Raw genomic sequence first — 17,007 nt, 5'->3', positions numbered from 1 at the left:
TCGCTCACTATGAGGTAAAAAGACCAGACCCCGTAGCCCAGACATGTCAAACACAAGGCCCGGGGGCCAGATCCGGCCCGTCAAGTGGTTTCATGTGGCCCGTGAAGCCATCCTGGAAACAGTGAGGGAATGGCCCCCACTACCTTGGCCCTGGCCCAGAGACCCTCCTTCTGCCAGAGACCCTCAGATCTGTCCCACTCCTGCCCAGGCCCCCATAGGCACCCTTGACACGAATGATGTTGAGCTGGCCACGCCCACCCAGTAGGCCTTATGCACTCTAGACACGCCCACCCAGTAGGCCACGCCCACCCAGGCCATACCCACCCGGCCCCTTGAGGGCAACCACAATGCTGATGCGGCCCTCAATGAAATTGAGTTTGACACCCCTGCCGTAGCCTCTGCTGTCTGGCCTTCTGATTTTCAGCAACTCACCCTATCTGAAGACCAAGTGAGAACTGTATTGAAGGCTGTGAATCCCAGCAAAGCCACAGGCCCAGATGGGGTGCTGGGGATAGTGGTTAGGAATTGTGCCGACCAATTAGCAGGGGTCCTGACAAGGATTTTTAACATCTCCTTGCAAACGGCATGTGTACCATCGTGCTTGAAAGCAGCTACCATTGTCCTAGTCCCCAAGAAAACTGCAGTTGAGTGCCTGAATGACTACAGCCCTGTTGCATTAACGTCTGTAGTCATGAAATGCTTCGAAAGATTGGTTCTCCAACATCTCAGGACATGCCTCCCACTGGATTTTGATAAACATCAATTTGCCTATAGGGGGAATGTCAAGGTAAAAATCACCTTTGTAGAGGGCGACGGACCGTGCTTCAGAGAATGCATGATGTGCATGCAGGAAGGCAAGAAAAACACGACGCATAATCTTACTAAATACCTTTTACTTACAAAAATATAAAAACTAAATATATATTATACAGAGCTAGCTCACTACATCCTAACGTAACAGACAGTAACAGCAAAGTGAATAAAACAATACAGATAATAACTCAGAACTTTCTCTAGACATGCGCAATAAACAGACTGAAACCATAACATAGCTAGTCATATGGGATTCACTATGGTTACCAGATAAGTTATCACAACAGGTGCAGAGAGCAGGGGAAATGTACAGTTAGAAATGAACTTTTCTGACGAACATAAAAAAACGTGCAGTGACATTCCCCTTCTTTCGTCAGCAAAGTGAAGACTCAAGTAAGGCACATCTTCTCACGCAGATACTCATGCTGGGCTGTAGGAAGTGGTTTGTTCAGCATGTCAGCAATTTGATCACGTGTAGGCACATACTGTAACGTCACAAAACCTTGTTTAACCAGTTGCCTTATGTTTTGATATCGGATGTCAATGTGTCTGGACCTTGAACCTGTAAAACGTGTTTCAGAAATATAAACCACAGATTCATTATCTTCCATCACTGTGATTGGTCGAATCGGATGTGTCCAGATATCTGTGACTAAAGCATCAAACCAGGTTAAAGAATTGCATGCATCAGACACACAAGCATACTCAGCTTCTGTAGAGGAACAAGAAACAAAATTCTGTTTACGCACATGCCAGTAAACAGGACATCCATTTAAGAACATCATGTAACCTGATGTACTTTTCCGTGACTTCTTATCACTCGCCCAATCTGAATCTGCAAAACAACATAACTCTGCATAGTCAGTATGTGTTGGTTCCAACAACAACTTCATGTCTTTTGTGTGTTTTAGATACCTCAATAACTTTTTAACACATGTCCAATGAAACTGTTTTGCCTTGCCTACGTGTCGTGATAAAAGATTAACACTAAGTGCAATGTCGGGTCTAGTCCAACTACTAATATACAGCAGCGACCCAATGACTGAGCGATATAGTGTTTGATCTTCGAACTCAGGACTTGGTTCATGTGCCAAAATGTGAAAATCAGTTTGCATGGGTATACTCACAGGCTTAGCGTCCTCCATGTTACAGTGATGTAACAGTTGTTCAATCTTCTCTTCTTGTGTGAGACTAAATCCCTTCTGAGTTTTGGCAATTTGAACACCTAAATAAGTGTTAATACATCCTAAAGACTTCAACGTGAAAAACTTTTGTAAAGCTTTAGCAAAAACCTCACTCATCTGCTTATTTGGACCAATATAAACAATATCATCGACATAAACAAGAATTATCTCATACCTATTACCGGATCTTTTGGTAAACACGCATTCATCTGTTTCGGACTTAATAAAGCCCATTGAATTTAGTTTGTCAGAAAGACATAAGTACCACATTAAACCAGACTGTTTCAGACCATAAAGACTTTTGTGTAGAAACCAGGTATCCCCTTCTTGCTGTCTGAAACCTGGAGGACCTTTGACATAAAATTTCTTCATCAAGATCAGTGTGAAGATAAGCCGTTTCAACATCGAACTGGAAAACTTCCAGGCCAAGGATAGTTGCAGTGGCTAAAGCAATTTTCACACTTTCAGTCCGCACTGTGGGTGAGTATGTATTTGTATAGTCCTCAGGATAACGTTGAGCAAAACCCTGGGCTCCGAGTCTGGCCTTGTACAACGACTCACCATTCGGCTTCTTTTTGATCCTGTAGACCCATCGAGTACCAATAACTTTCTTGTTTGCTGGAGGGCTTGCAGGCGTAAACACTTGAAGCTTCTTTAGACTGTCCATTTCAGCCTGCATTGCCTCAAACCATTTATCTTGTTCTGATTCAGGAAGATGTTTGATCTGTGTGAACTTCTCAGGTGGAAGTGTAACATTACAAATCAAAGGTACAGGTGTTTTTGTTACTTGCCACGAATACCGTTTTGGAGGAATTCCCTTTGTGGTCCTCTTGGAACGTCTCAGGCCAACCGTCCATTCTTCTTCTGTGTCGTCCTCGTCTTCATCGTCGCCAGCAGCAACATCAGCGGCTTGCGAAGACGGAACAGTAGGTTGAGAAGAACTCGTGGAAGGAACATTATCCTGTGCATCTTGATCATCAGGTTGCGTGGCATCAGCAACATCGTCTCTAGGAAAATAAACTCCAGGATCGTTAGAATGAATCCTGGACCAGTCAGCATCTTCCTCAAAAATAGCAGATTGTGAAACCACAATAACATGATGAGAGTCAATGTATTTGCTCCATTTTGAATTATCATCAATGCCCATAAATCTCATCCTTTTTGCTGCAGGACCCCCTTTCTTTCTTTGGGCTAAAGGAATATTCACCATAGCATAGGAACCAAAAATCTGGAGATGTGAGAGATCAGGCTTGTGTCCATACAACATGAAATAAGGGGTCTGATCTATCACACTACTCCAAGTACGGTTGATGATATGGTTAGCATATTTGATAGCTTCACCCCAGTATGGAAGACTGAGGTTAGCATCTTCAAGGAGGCAACGTATCATGGTTTGCAAAACCCCATTTCTGCGTTCTGCCATCCCATTTTCAGCTGGAGTATAAGGAGCAGATGTCTGATGTACTATCCCATTCTCACGCATCCAGTCCTGGAAACGCTGAGACATGAATTCAGCACCGCGATCACTCTGGATTCTGGCAATGTTGACCTCGAATTGGGTATAGACAAGACTAGCAAAGGCTTTAAAGATCTGAAAGGTCTCAGATTTTTCTTTCATAGGATATACATATCCATATCTAGAATAATTGTCAACGATTGTCAAGAAATATCTTTTACCACCAAGTGTTGGTGCAAAAGGACCAACTATGTCAGTGTGTACCAAATCAAAAATGCGTGTTGACAGGCGTGTAGCGCGTTTTGGAATTGCTGCTGCCTTGGATTTGGCTTTCTTGCAGACAGCACAGTCCAAGAACACCTTACACCCCTTTAGATCCAAACCTCTTGCGAACTCTGGCATCTTCTTCAGAACACGGAAACTGGCATGACCCAATCTTCTGTGCCACTTATGGATACACCTGGAATGTAAAGGTTTACCTGTTAGTGAATTCTCAGCATTAGCATTTTTATTAGGAACCCCAGGCTTGCTGTGAGCAACCTGTGTCTTTTTTGTATTTTTATCATTATTAGGAACCTTTGGAGTAGCAACAGGATCTCTCTCTGGGACGTCTCTCTCTGGGCCTGTGCTTTTTGGAACGTGTATACTTGCCTGCTCTTGCTGCTTAGGCTTTGGTTTTAAGTAATAAACACCACCAATCAACATGGTTTCAGCAACAATATCTCCGTCTTTGACTATATAACTTGCTTTTTCAAGATGGTGGACCTGAAAATGAGAAAACCTAGACAAATGACTCTGACTAAGCAAATTACTACTGGCAGACGGAACATAGTAAACGTTTGGAATGAGAGCACCGAGCTCTTCAATGTAGACAGTTCCTTTTCCCATGACCTGAACAGGATGATTGGAAAAAGAGTAAAGTTCACGAAGTTCAGGTTCAGGCTCGTGCATCTCAGTGTAAAGCTCTTTTCTGTAGGTAACATGTAATGCTGCTCCACTGTCCAAAGTCCAAAGAAGTCGTCTGTCGTACTCTGGTTGAGGCTGTGGATCATTGGTCACAACCAATGTGACAAGTGGAGCTTGTGGATCACGCCTGGAACCACGACCACGACCTTGTCGTCCGCCTCTACCTCTGCCTCCTCTGGAATCTGTTCCTCTGGGCTGGTATGTGACGGGCGCTGGAACTCGTTGGGGACAATCCCGGGTGACATGTCCCACACGATTGCAGATGTAGCATCTTGGCATTCTTGGAACGTAGGTCCTTCCACGGAAGGCACGCCTCGCTGAAGCTCTTGATGCAGGTGGTTCCCTTAAATGTGGCGCAGCTTGCATAAGTGCCTCTTCTTCGGCTAAAATCCTGCATACATGATCCACTGTGCGTTGAGCAATAGGCACTTGATTGATCTTGGAAATAGCATCTTTCCACTCATGATTCAAAGAATTGATGATAATGCTGATCATTTGAAAATCATCAATAGGATAGCCTTTTTCACCCAGTTCTTTTCTAATACCTTTCATTTTAGTCAAATGTGCTCCAATATGTTCACCAGGTTTTAATCTGGAACCATGGAACTCAGACAAAAGCAAACATGTAGACTCAATTGATGTAGGCCGATAACATGTTTCTAACTGAGTCCAAATTTGTTGGGCAGTTGCATCTTGTGAAAACGTGAGCTGCAATTCAGTGTCCATTGACATCAATAATGTTGTGCATGCTCTATTATCCAAGTCCCATATGTCAGGAGTCCATGGCTGGGCAGGAGGATTAAACACCATCATGTGAGTACCTTCTCTGCGTAACAAAAGTCCAACCTCACTGACCCATGCCCTGTAATTCTGTCCTGACTTCTTTAATTTTGAATCACCAGCCAGTGGTACAATGGAAGGTGTTTGATGAGGAATATACAATTGAGGTACTGGCTGTGCAGGTTGTGCAATCCGACCATAACCTGCAGGGGGCACCAGTGGCGTCTGTGCCTGGACATGCGGCAGTTGCATTGAAGCTGCCAGTAGTCTTGGTGCTGGCTGTGCCTGTCTTTGAGCTGCTATTCCACCCTGGCCAGCAGGAGGCGCTGGCGCTGGGGCTGGTGCATTAGCATAACCTGCAGATGACACTGGCCTTCGCATATAAGAACCCGGTGGCAATTGCATGTGGGTTAAATATGGCTGTGTTCTGCCAGGTAGAGGGGCTTGCATAGAAGCAATATTAACAGGAGAAGCAATAGTAACAGGAATCCTAGCACCATCTGGGACTGGAGCCTCAGATAACGGCAGAAATCTTGTATCTCTGAGCAAAGACTCCTCCATAGACAATTGCGAGAGTGAGAGCTCCAATTCATGTCTTAATGCAGCTTCACCAGTAGATGGTGCTATAACATTTGCTTCAGGCATCACTGTGGCTCTGTATGTCCTTTGGGACAGCCCATAATCATGTGACATAGGAGCCTCCGGTTCCCATTCATCTTGCATGACACTCAATGACTTTGGCTTTGGGGAAGAAGGAGGCAATATGGCTTCTCCTTGTGGGTGTGGCAATATGACCGGTTCATGCTCATAATTCCTCTCATATTGCTGAACCATTGACACATATTTCTTTGCCTGCTGCAAACGCCTTTCAAAAACCCCAATTTGTTCACAGTAGCCTTGCATAGCCCTATCTCGCATAGTTTGCTTGGGGCTTGAAGGAGCAGAAGGAATTTTCTTCGGCTGAACTTTAGGTTTCGCTCCAAGCCTTTGAAATTCATCTTGAGCCCCTGGAGTGTGAACATTTCCAAGAGCAGCTGCCAGGGAGCTTGGAAAAGTAGAAAAAGGAGTGACTGACCTTGCATCGTCGACAGGAGCAGGTGCGTCTTCCCCAAGGCGTGTGGCCGAAGCTATCGGAGTTCTTAAAGTAGAAGGGAGCTGCCCCACAGAAAGACTCCTTTTCAGCCGTGGCTTCCTTCCTGACATGTTTCAGCAGTTAATCACCACTGCCTCACTAACACTAACTAACTGATAACAGCCGCAGAAACATGCATCTCCAAAAACATAAATCAAACCATCCTCTGCTACCAAAATGTCAAGGTAAAAATCACCTTTGTAGAGGGCGACGGACCGTGCTTCAGAGAATGCATGATGTGCATGCAGGAAGGCAAGAAAAACACGACGCATAATCTTACTAAATACCTTTTACTTACAAAAATATAAAAACTAAATATATATTATACAGAGCTAGCTCACTACATCCTAACGTAACAGACAGTAACAGCAAAGTGAATAAAACAATACAGATAATAACTCAGAACTTTCTCTAGACATGCGCAATAAACAGACTGAAACCATAACATAGCTAGTCATATGGGATTCACTATGGTTACCAGATAAGTTATCACAACAGGTGCAGAGAGCAGGGGAAATGTACAGTTAGAAATGAACTTTTCTGACGAACATAAAAAAACGTGCAGTGACAGGGAATAGGTCAACAGACGATGCTATAGCTACTGCTTTACACTCAAGTCATCTGGAGAAACCTGGAAGTTATGTCAGGATGGTTTTTGCTGATTCTAGCTCGGCTTTCAACACCATTTTGCTGAGCATTCTCATCGAGAAGCTGACTGACTTGAAATTCTCCCAGTCTATCTGCGATTGGATTCAAGACTTTCTTAGGGACCAGTTACAAAGAGTGAGGGTCAGGTCTGCTTTGTCCACACCCCTGAAGCTTTGCACCGGCTCGCTACAGGGCTGCGTGCTTTGCCCCTACCTGTACTCTTTGTACACATATGACTGTGTATCATCCGACCCATCTACTGCAATTAATTAAGTTCGCAGATGGTACGACCATGGTGGGTCTTATTACAGGTGGGGATGAGACAGCATACAGGGCGGAGGTACAAAAACTATCCATATGGTGTTGTAACAACAACTTGCACCTGAACATCGGCAAGACAAAAGAGATGGTGCTAGACTTCCGGAGGAAAAAAGGAGGAACCTGCCCCACTTTACATCAGGGAGGATTGTGTGGAGAGAGTTTCCTCCTTTAAATTTCTGGGAGTCTACCTCTGTGAAGATCTGACCTGGAAAGTTAATACAACCCAAGTGGCCAGAAAGGCCCAACAGAGGCTTCACTTTCTCAGGGTCTTGAAGAAGAACAGGGTAGAACAATGGCTTATTACCCTCTTTTACCGGTCTACTATAGAGAGTATTGTGGTTTGGTATGCTGGTCTGACAGCCGCGGATAGGAAGGCATTACAGAGGGTGGTGAGCACAGCACAAGACATTGTGGGCTGTCCCCTGACACCACTGGATGACATCTCCAGGGCTTGCTGCCTTGGAAGAGTGAGAAAAATTCTCAGGGATCACTTACACCCTGGACGGTATCTCTTCACTCTCCTACTATCAGGTAGGAGATATAGAAGTATAGCCAGCTGCACCAACAGGCTGAAAAACAGCTTTTATCCATGGGCTGTTAGGCTTTTGAACAGGAAATAATTTTTATAAATTTTATGCATAATTGACTTGTGAGGCCGGTGTGTTGTGCAATTAGTTCACATGGTGTAATAAGATGGAGGGTTTGTGTCACTGTAAGCTGGGGGGGGGGCACAAAGGGAGGCTCAGCCAATCTCAATGTATACATGGTTGTACTTTGACAATAAAGGTTCATTCATTCATGTGGCCTACTGGGTGAGCATGGCCAGCTCTACTTCTTTCACGTCAAGGGTATCTATGGGGGCCTGGGCAGGAGTGGGACAGATCTGAGGGTCTCTGTCAGAAGGAGATGGGACTGGGGCAAGTGCCAAGACATGGTCCATTGGAGGAGCCTCACTGTTCCTCTTAGGCCATGCGGGGGGGGAGCTGGACGATGGCGCGGTGGTCAAATGCCCAGCCTAGCTCTCAAGCACCCGCGGCACTAAGCCCAGCCCCACTTCCCCAAGGGGGCGCCCAGCTGCACTGCTGCTGCTGTGCTTGCTCCCCTTAGCCAGATTGCTCATGAGGGGTATGAGGGCAAAGTCAAGAGGGAGGCCCACTCCCTCTCCATGTGAGGAGACCTGGCTTTGTATCCAAAGCTTCCTTAGCAATAGGATGGGAGACCCCCCCAGGATGGGCCAGGAGGAGGGGGCAAGGGGATGGTGAAAGGGCAGCAGAGAAGGACTAAGGCAGGACTTCCCTCAGACCCTCCCTCTCCTTCCTTCCTTCCTAAGAGTGGTGGAAAAATATTTGAGATGAGGGAGAAAAACAGGCAGGAAACACAGCTGGGGAAGTGTTATCCTTCATGAGGAATGAAGAAATGCACCAGCACATGGCCCTTGCCTACTTCACATATCCGGCTTGGTGGGCTCTGGGGGACGGGATGCCATGAGCAGCATGAGTGTCGATGTTACCTGCGCAATGCTGCCCAGCCCCCAGCCTGTCCGGTTTTGGCAGGCAGTGGGGCAGTCTCCTCACAGTGCCGAGAGACTGAGCCAGGTGGCACGAATCTGAAGAGAAGCACAATGCTGCCCAGCCCCTAGCCTGCCTGAAGTAGGCAGGGCCATGTGCTGCCCACTTCCAGGCGATGGTGCATTTCTTCATTCCTCACAAAGGGTTATACCTCCACAGCGTGCGCCCAGGGGGCAGTGCTGACATGGCATGGACCGGTTCCTTGCTGTTTTCAGACGGCCTTGTGGAGCTAAGATTGAATGCGTTTCATCATAGATGACCACCACGAAATTGTACATTGGCTCCCGGCCGGCCTGAGCCAGGGCCAAGGCAGCAGGAGCCGTTCCCTCACTGTTTCCAGGATGGGTTTGCAGGCCACATGAAACCACTTTGCAGGGCGGATCCAGCCCCCGGGCCTTGTGTTTGACATGTCTGATCTAACTTCTTCCCCTTTCCAGCTGCAAGCTCTGAGCTGTAGCCTTCCAAAAGTCTCCTGGCGGCCACCATTTTGAATGCCTTGCTGTTTATTGTTGGTTTGTGGGGAGGTTTTTCTCAGTTCAGCTGCCTGTTTCAGAGTGCTTGAAATTTCAGGGGCACGTGAAAAAGTTCACTTTTTTCTAGCTGCAAGCTCTAACTAAGCTGCAGCCTCTTCTGACTTCTCCGACTTTCGTTTTCACGGCACACTTATTGCGGCTGCCATTTTGAATTCCGTTTTGAATTTTGCAAGTCCGTGGGGAGGCTTTCACTTGGAAATTCTCCATTGCCTGTTTTTAAGCATGCCTGAAGTAGCAGAGGAACGCGAAGAACTTAATATTTGCTTGCCTTCTATCCGGTCTGGAGGGGAAGGAACAGATTCCCTCCTGTGATCACTTTTAGTAGCGGCCACCATTTTGGGGTCACTATCGTCTCTTTTTTTTCTGGAAAGCTTTTGGCTTGGTTTGTCTTTGCCAGCTCAGGAGGGGGAGGGGGTGGATTTCAAGCACCCCCAAACTACAGAATTGCAGTTTGTTTTGTCAATCCAAGGGAAGCTGGCCTCTGAGGCTCTGGACAGGTGCAGGGCCCCTTTTTAGGCTTCCTCTTTCTTAATCATTACAGAGGGCTCTGAATTTAGATTCCTTCTGCTTGCAGTTCAATTTTTTTGTGGTCATCAGTTTTATGCTGACTCAACAACATCAGGCCCATTCATTGTTTGTCTTGACTCCACAACTTTTCAGAAGTGAATGGTTAAGCACAGGAGGCTTCAACTGTAGTTCTAGGCCTCAACCTAGCGGTTCTCATTGTTCATTCCAACGAAGTGTGCTGACTGTGCCATTCTTGGCCTTGCTGCCACCAACTAGGGCTAGTGAGCTGGCCGTTATCACCAAGATGATCTTGCCGCCACAGTAGACTTGGCCTGTGCTCCAAAGATGCTTCAACTAGTCTTAAAGCCATCAGGAGCTTTGCAGGTGTGCCAGTTGTCCATTAAGTTGGTCCTGCAGCCACCATTGCCATAGAGTACTTATTGATCCCTGGAAGTGGCACACAGCCTCAGATCAGTACTCTGCTTCTCTGTACTCAGCATTCCACTGAGATGTCTCCCAATTGTGATGGCAGACAACACCACACCTCAGGCTTCACACGGTGCCCCCAACACTCCTGCACAATCAAAGCATAAGTCCTCCAACCTGGAGGCTGCTGGGAAGCTCAAGGCCAAAGCCAAGGCCATTTCTGGCAAAAGGTCTCCCAAGGTGGCAGAGAAAGGCCAACAGGAGGCACCAGGCCTTAGAAAGACAGTTTGCCAAGGCCCAAAAACAGGGCATGATGGGTGCTGAACAGGTCTCTTCTCCTCTGGCAGAGGAATCTGTATTTGGGCCACAGGTTGCTTCTCTTCCCTCGTCTTCCCAGAGGATCTGGTCTCCGGAGGGGGATGATGATGAACAACCTTATTTTCCCAGGGCTGAGCAGGAGGAGATACCTTTACCCAGGGACCAGGTATCCGACTGACGCTTCCAGTCCCCAGAGCAATGCAGTACAGGCCCAAGGCCACCTTTACACCCACAGCAGCTGGTCTTCGGCCCTCAGAGGTGCAGGGAGTGTGGTCGCCAGAGCATTTTCTGGCTCTGATCTTCCAGGTGGTCACCCAGGGATTGGCCTTACAACGTCAACAAAGGTATGCATCCAAATTGGTGGCCTCAATGACCCCGCCTTATCTTCCCCAGTTGGGAGCACCAGAATATTCTGACCCTATTTCTCCCGCCTTGTCTCCTCACAGTGGAGTATCTTTTTCTGAGGAGTACGACCCAATGGAAATGCCGCTCTATCTGAGGATGAGGATCTTACTCCAGACCCTCCTCTCTTTGTTGGTCTATTCAATCCGGCGCTTTTTAAATCTCTGCTTCATAAGACCAGCGCTACTGCTAACATTGGTCCTGACCAGATTCCCCATCCTGGTCCATCCACCAGCCAAGACACAAGGCTGGTATTTTCAGAGCATGTGGTCACTGAGCGTCACATCCCCTGTCCCCCTCTCTTCCTCAACATGGTGTAGAAGCAATGGGGAACACCTGGCACTTTTCCCTCTCCAGGGGGGGATGAACAAGAAGCTCTTTAATGTTGACCCAGCCTTGTCGGAAGTGCTAGAGGTTCCTTCTGTGGATGAACCTCTGACTTCACTCTTTTCCTCCTCCACGGTGTCTGTTGATATGGCTGAGACTTGAAGGCAGAGGACAGGAAATCTGAACTTTCCTTCCGAAGGACCCACCAGGCCTCAGCATGGGTGGTGAGGGCAGCCACATCCACCTGTTTCTTTGCCAGAACCTCCCTTCTCTGGTTCCGCCAACTTCAGGCCAGAGTACCCCCAGAGGAAGTCCGAATGCACCAGGACTTAGCCAAGTTAGTGGCTGCTTCGGAGTACATGGACACGTCTTTACATGCCAAGTTCTCTTCTAGGGCCATAGCCTCCAATGTTACTGCTTGCAGGCTCCTGTGGCTCAAACACTGGCGAGTGGATGTTAAATCCAGGTGGTGCTTGGTGGCTGCCCCATACCATGGTGGTCAGCTTTTTGGGGAGGCCTTTCCCTTGGTGGGAAACAAGGACAAGCGTAAGGTGATGTCTCATCTTCTTAGACTGGCAGATAGACGGCCTACCCCATATGCCTGCAGACAATTTTTCCAGTCAGGATCAGGATCAGAGTTTGCTCAGCCCTCCCGCTCCTTCCCTCCCAGGTCTGACTGTCAATTCGACTGACCAGGGACCAGAGACACTATCAGGAGCGGCCTGTCCCTAGAATTCATGTCCGTCCCCCCGGAGCGCTTCATTCCTTGTCCGCTGTCAAAAAATGCGGTCAGGAAGGCTCTCATGTCAGAGGCTATTCAGCACCTCTTAGAAATAAGGGCCATAGAACCAGTCCCGGATGGACAGCTAGGAAGGGGGTTCTATTCCATCCTCTTCATTGTTCCAAAGATGTCTGGAGGATGGAGGGCAATACTTGATCTAAAGGGGCTGAACGCTCATCTCGCATACAAAAAGTTTAAGATGCAAACACTACAGTCTATCTTGGCCAGCATCAGGAGGGGAGACTTCCTGACGTCCATCGAACTCACGGAAGCATACCTTCATATTCCCATCCTTCCCGCCCACCGGAGGTTCCTCAGGTTTTGCTACAAGACTCACCATTACCAGTACAGAGCCTTACCATTCGGCCTTTCATCAGCCCCAAGAGAGTTTACCAAGATATTGGCGGTGCTGACTGTGCATTTGAGGTCCGTCCCCATATGCATCCAGTGCTATCTGGATGACATTCTCATCTAGTCCCTATCTTTCCAGGTGGGTTAATCGGACCTGGCTTTGTCTATCAAGAGTCTCCAGGACCATGGGTTCTTGGTGAACTTGCAAAAGAGCCAGACAGTTCCCTCAACCCACCTTCTTCATTTGGGTGCGGTCATAGACACCTAACTGTGCAGGGCCTATTTATCTCAGGAATGTCAGGACAGCATCAGAGCCCTGGTCCTTCAGGTCCAGAGGGAGCATGTAGTCACCCTGGCTGTTCTTTCCCAACTGTTAGGGAAGTTGGTTTCCTGCATGGGAATAGTCCCATGGGCCAGACTACATTCCAGGGACCTGCAATGGTTTTTGCTCCCGTTTCAGAGACTGGGCACCAGCTCATCCTCCAACCAAAGGGTAAGGGTTCCATCTTGGACCCTAAAGTCCCTCCAGTAGTGGACCTCACCAGTGGTAGCCAGGAGCTCTTTGTTCCAGGAACCCTTTCGGATCACTCTGACTACGGACACCAGCCTGTAAATACTAAGGATAAAACAAAATTAGACCCAAGTGAGTCGACACATCCTACCGTTTTATTGCCTGTTAAACCCATAATCCCTAAGTCAGGGGCACAAGTAGACCTGAAAGTGCTACTCGATACCGGCTGCTCCCGATGCATCATTAGCCTGCCATGTGTCTTGAGACTGGGCAACCTGTGAGGTTCAAGCAAGCTGATGGCTCCCTAATGGGAGGGACTTTTGTCATGCAATTAACTGAACCCTTACGCCTGTAAATAGGCGAGCATTGGGAGTTTATTCGGTTTCTGGTAGCGCCAAAGATGTCTGAGACTGTGATCCTAGGACTAGCCTGGCTAGACAAATGGAAGCCATTGATCTGGTGGGAAAAAGGAATGAGAACTGTGAGATTACCCAAGGGCCCAATCTCCACATTGATTCAACAGATGTTACAGGGGATTTTAGCCCACCCAATGAGCAAGTGCACATGGCTGCCTTATGGCCACCTGGCGACCCGCTCATCCCCAGCGAGTACCAGGACCTAGCGGAGGCATTTAGTGAGAAAGAATGCGATACCTTGCCTCCTCACCGTCCCAATGATTGTTCCATTGAACTTTTACCAGGGGCCAAACTCCCCCCGACCAACAATGTACGCTATGTCGCCCCTTGAAATGGAGGATATGCAGCGATATGTGGATAGAAACCTAGTGAGGGGATTCATTGAACGGGCCAAGTCTACTGTGGAAGCCCCGGTGTTGTTCAATGTAAAAAAAGATGGGTCTCTATGTGTCTGCGTGGACTATAAAGGCCTGAATACTGTGAGTGTGGGAAATAAATACCCTCTCCCCATCCTGAAAGACTTGCTAACCCAACCTGGTAAAGGGGAGCGTCTCCACCAAGTTAGACCTGAGAGAAGCATATTACCGAGTAAGAATAAAGGAGGGGGATGAGTGGAAGACAGCCTTCAACTGCCCCTTGGGGAGCTACCAATTCAAAATCATGCCATTTGGACAGCAGGGGGCCCCAGCCGTATTTATGCAGTATACCTTAATGACATCCTGATATGCAGCACGAATATGACTAACCACATAAAAGTGGTCAGAGAAGTGTTAAAGAAACTATTGAATGCCAAACTTTATGTCAATTTGTCAAAATGTGAATTTCACCAAACCCGATTAGATTATTTTGGCTATAGAATTTCCAATGAGAGTATCAAAATGGACCCAGCCAAAGTGAAAGCTATAATTGAATGGCAGCCCCCAAAGACCCGCAAACAGCTCCAGAACTTCCTAGTGTTTGCCAACTTCTACCGCCAATTTATTCCCTCTTTTGCTGAGATTGCTCTACCTCTTACAGAACTACTCAAAATGGGCAAGGGAGGGGTAAAACTGCAACCTGGCCAACCACTAGCATGGACTATGAGTTGTCAGAAAGCTTTTGAGAATTTAAAAAGACTATTTGCAGCTGAATTGGTTCTAAAGCACCCCTGCCCAGGGGACCCCTTTGTAATTTAGGCAGACGCCAGCGACGTGGCAGTGGGAGAAGGAGGCCTTTGCTATTAGGTGGGGGCTATTAAACTGCCGGCACTACTTAGAAGGGAGCAAGGTGCCTTTTCATAGTATGGACAGAACACAAAAATTTAGAGGCACTGAAAACTCCCCGCAAATTGTCCCCAAAACAAGTATGATGGGCACAGTACTTCAACTGTTTTAACTTTACTCTTAAGTACATACCAGGAAGGAAAAACTTCCTAGCTTATGTGCTCTCCCGATTGCCACAGTACAAAAGCAAACATGAAGAAGTTCATGAGGCAATTATCCCCGGTCCACAAACTGCGGCCCAACTCACACCTCACAGGACCCCTAATCCTGATGAACATGGGATAAAGAAAATAAAGCGAGAATTCCTCACTGATCAATGGTTTAAATACAATCAGACATCCCTAACATGCAGGGATGGTGAGGCTTACAAGGGGGAAAAATTATACTTGCCTGAAGCTCTTCGTCTTAATGCCCTCAAACATAGCCATGATGTCAAACAGGCTGGACATTTTGGATATCTAAAAACTCTACATCTCTCTCGCCAGCAATTTTGGTGGCCAGGACTAAAACAAGACGTAGAAAACTATGTCAAGAGCTGTACTGTATGTGCCACCATGAAAAGAATCCCAGGAAAGACCCCTGGGTTACTGCAACCGGTGGCTGAACCTTCTCAACCATGGGAAGAAATAGCTATGGACTTTATAGTAGACCTACCCGACAGTAGAGGAAATACTGTTATTTGGACTGTGATAGACCTATTTTCAAAACAGGCTCACTTTATCACCTGCAAAGGACTTCCATCAGCTCAACGCCTGACTAATGGCTGACTAACTCAACACCTGATTGCTTGTTCCTAAAACATATCTATTGACTACATGGCACACCTAAGTGAATAATTTCAGACAGGGGTGCAGTTCACAGCGAAATTTTGGAGAAACTTTCTTAAATTTATTGGAACATCTCAAGTCCTATCAACTGCTTTTCACCCGGCTACTAATGGAGCCGCAGAATCCGCCAAGAAAATGGTGGAACAATACCTTAGATGCTACGTCTCTTACCAACAAACAAACTGGACCAACCTCCTCCCTTTCGGAGAGGTGGCTTACAATAATTCAGTACATAGCAGCACCAGCTACACACCTTTCTGTGTAGCCACAGGGAAAGAATTCAACCTCATACCAGAATACCCTCAGTTACCCTCCGCTTCCCCGACTCTTGATCATTAGGTGAGAGGTTTGGAAAAATACAAAGGTGGCCTTAAAAAAGACTTTTGAGACGTACAAAAAGCAAGCTAACAAGAAGTGAGCTCCCCAAAGAACATTCCAAGTTATGGACAAGGTATATTTGTCGACCAAATACTTACGCTTTAAACTACCCAATATGAAATTGGGACTGAAATTCTTGGGGCCTTTCCCCATTGTGAAAATCATCAACCCAGTCACAGTAAAATTGAAACTACTCAGACTTTTGGGGAAAATTCACCCGGTGTTCCATTGTAGCTTGCTGAAACCTTATCGAACCTCCACTTTAAGACCTCCCCCTAAGAAAGCACCTGGACCCCTCATGGTAGCAGGTCAGACCCATTATGAAGTGAAACGTATTCTGGACTCTAGAATTTTTAAGGGAAAATTGCAGTACCTAGTACAATGGAAGGGATACCCATTGTCTGAAGCCATTTGGGTGAAATCTACTGGTATGAAAGCTGATAGACTTATCAAAAGGTTTTATGAGAAACATCCCAACAAACCAAAAATCAGTTCCTAACTTGTGTTTTGTGTACATTACAGGATCTGTCCTTTTTGTAAGGTGGGGCCGGATGTCAATGCTGCTAACATCGAATGTTATTGCTTGACAAGAGATGAAGAAGTAGCCATTTCATATGTTAAACTTGTGTATTGCTTTAAGAGATTGAGTTTAAGGTTGGGAGGGGGGAAGAGGAGGATTGTACCTTCAAGGCCATCTGAAACCAAAGAAGATAAAACCTTGGCGGTTTTCTAACGGAAGAGAAACTGATTCTTTAAATTAATTGGAGAATATGATCAATGACAAAATTAGAAAGGTGGAGAATTGTGTTTTAATATATTGTACAAGGGGTGGAGATTTCAGAGTCCAGCTTCCTTCAAGCAAGCATTTGCCAGTGTATTAGGCTAAATAAAGGACTTTTAAGGTAAACAATGCCTCAGAGTCACTTAAAAAGCCCATACATCGGAAACCTGAAACATAGAGTGCCTCAGGATAGTTGGGAGGCCCATAACAGACTGCAAATGAGTGTCTTTCTGCTGAGGGGCTGAAAATCCTGCGTAAATTTTTCAGCTTCTGAACAGAGATGGCCTTCACCAGACCTCCAAGGTACTTTCCCACCCTC

The 17,007-nt window shown here is 46.7% G+C and overlaps 1 protein-coding gene across 1 annotated transcript in view; it reads left to right on the top strand.

Moving 5' to 3' along the window:
• SH3RF1 (SH3 domain containing ring finger 1) overlaps nucleotides 1-17,007 on the top strand; it is a 172,824-nt gene that overhangs the window by 26,390 nt on the left and 129,427 nt on the right. The gene's annotated exons all lie outside the window — the stretch shown is intronic.

This window comes from Vipera ursinii (assembly GCF_947247035.1).
Source record: "Vipera ursinii genome assembly, chromosome: 7".
NCBI classification, from domain to species: Eukaryota; Metazoa; Chordata; class Lepidosauria; order Squamata; family Viperidae; genus Vipera; species Vipera ursinii.
The sequence above is the reverse complement of the archived record's forward strand: the minus strand, read 5'-3'. Positions and strand labels throughout refer to the sequence as shown.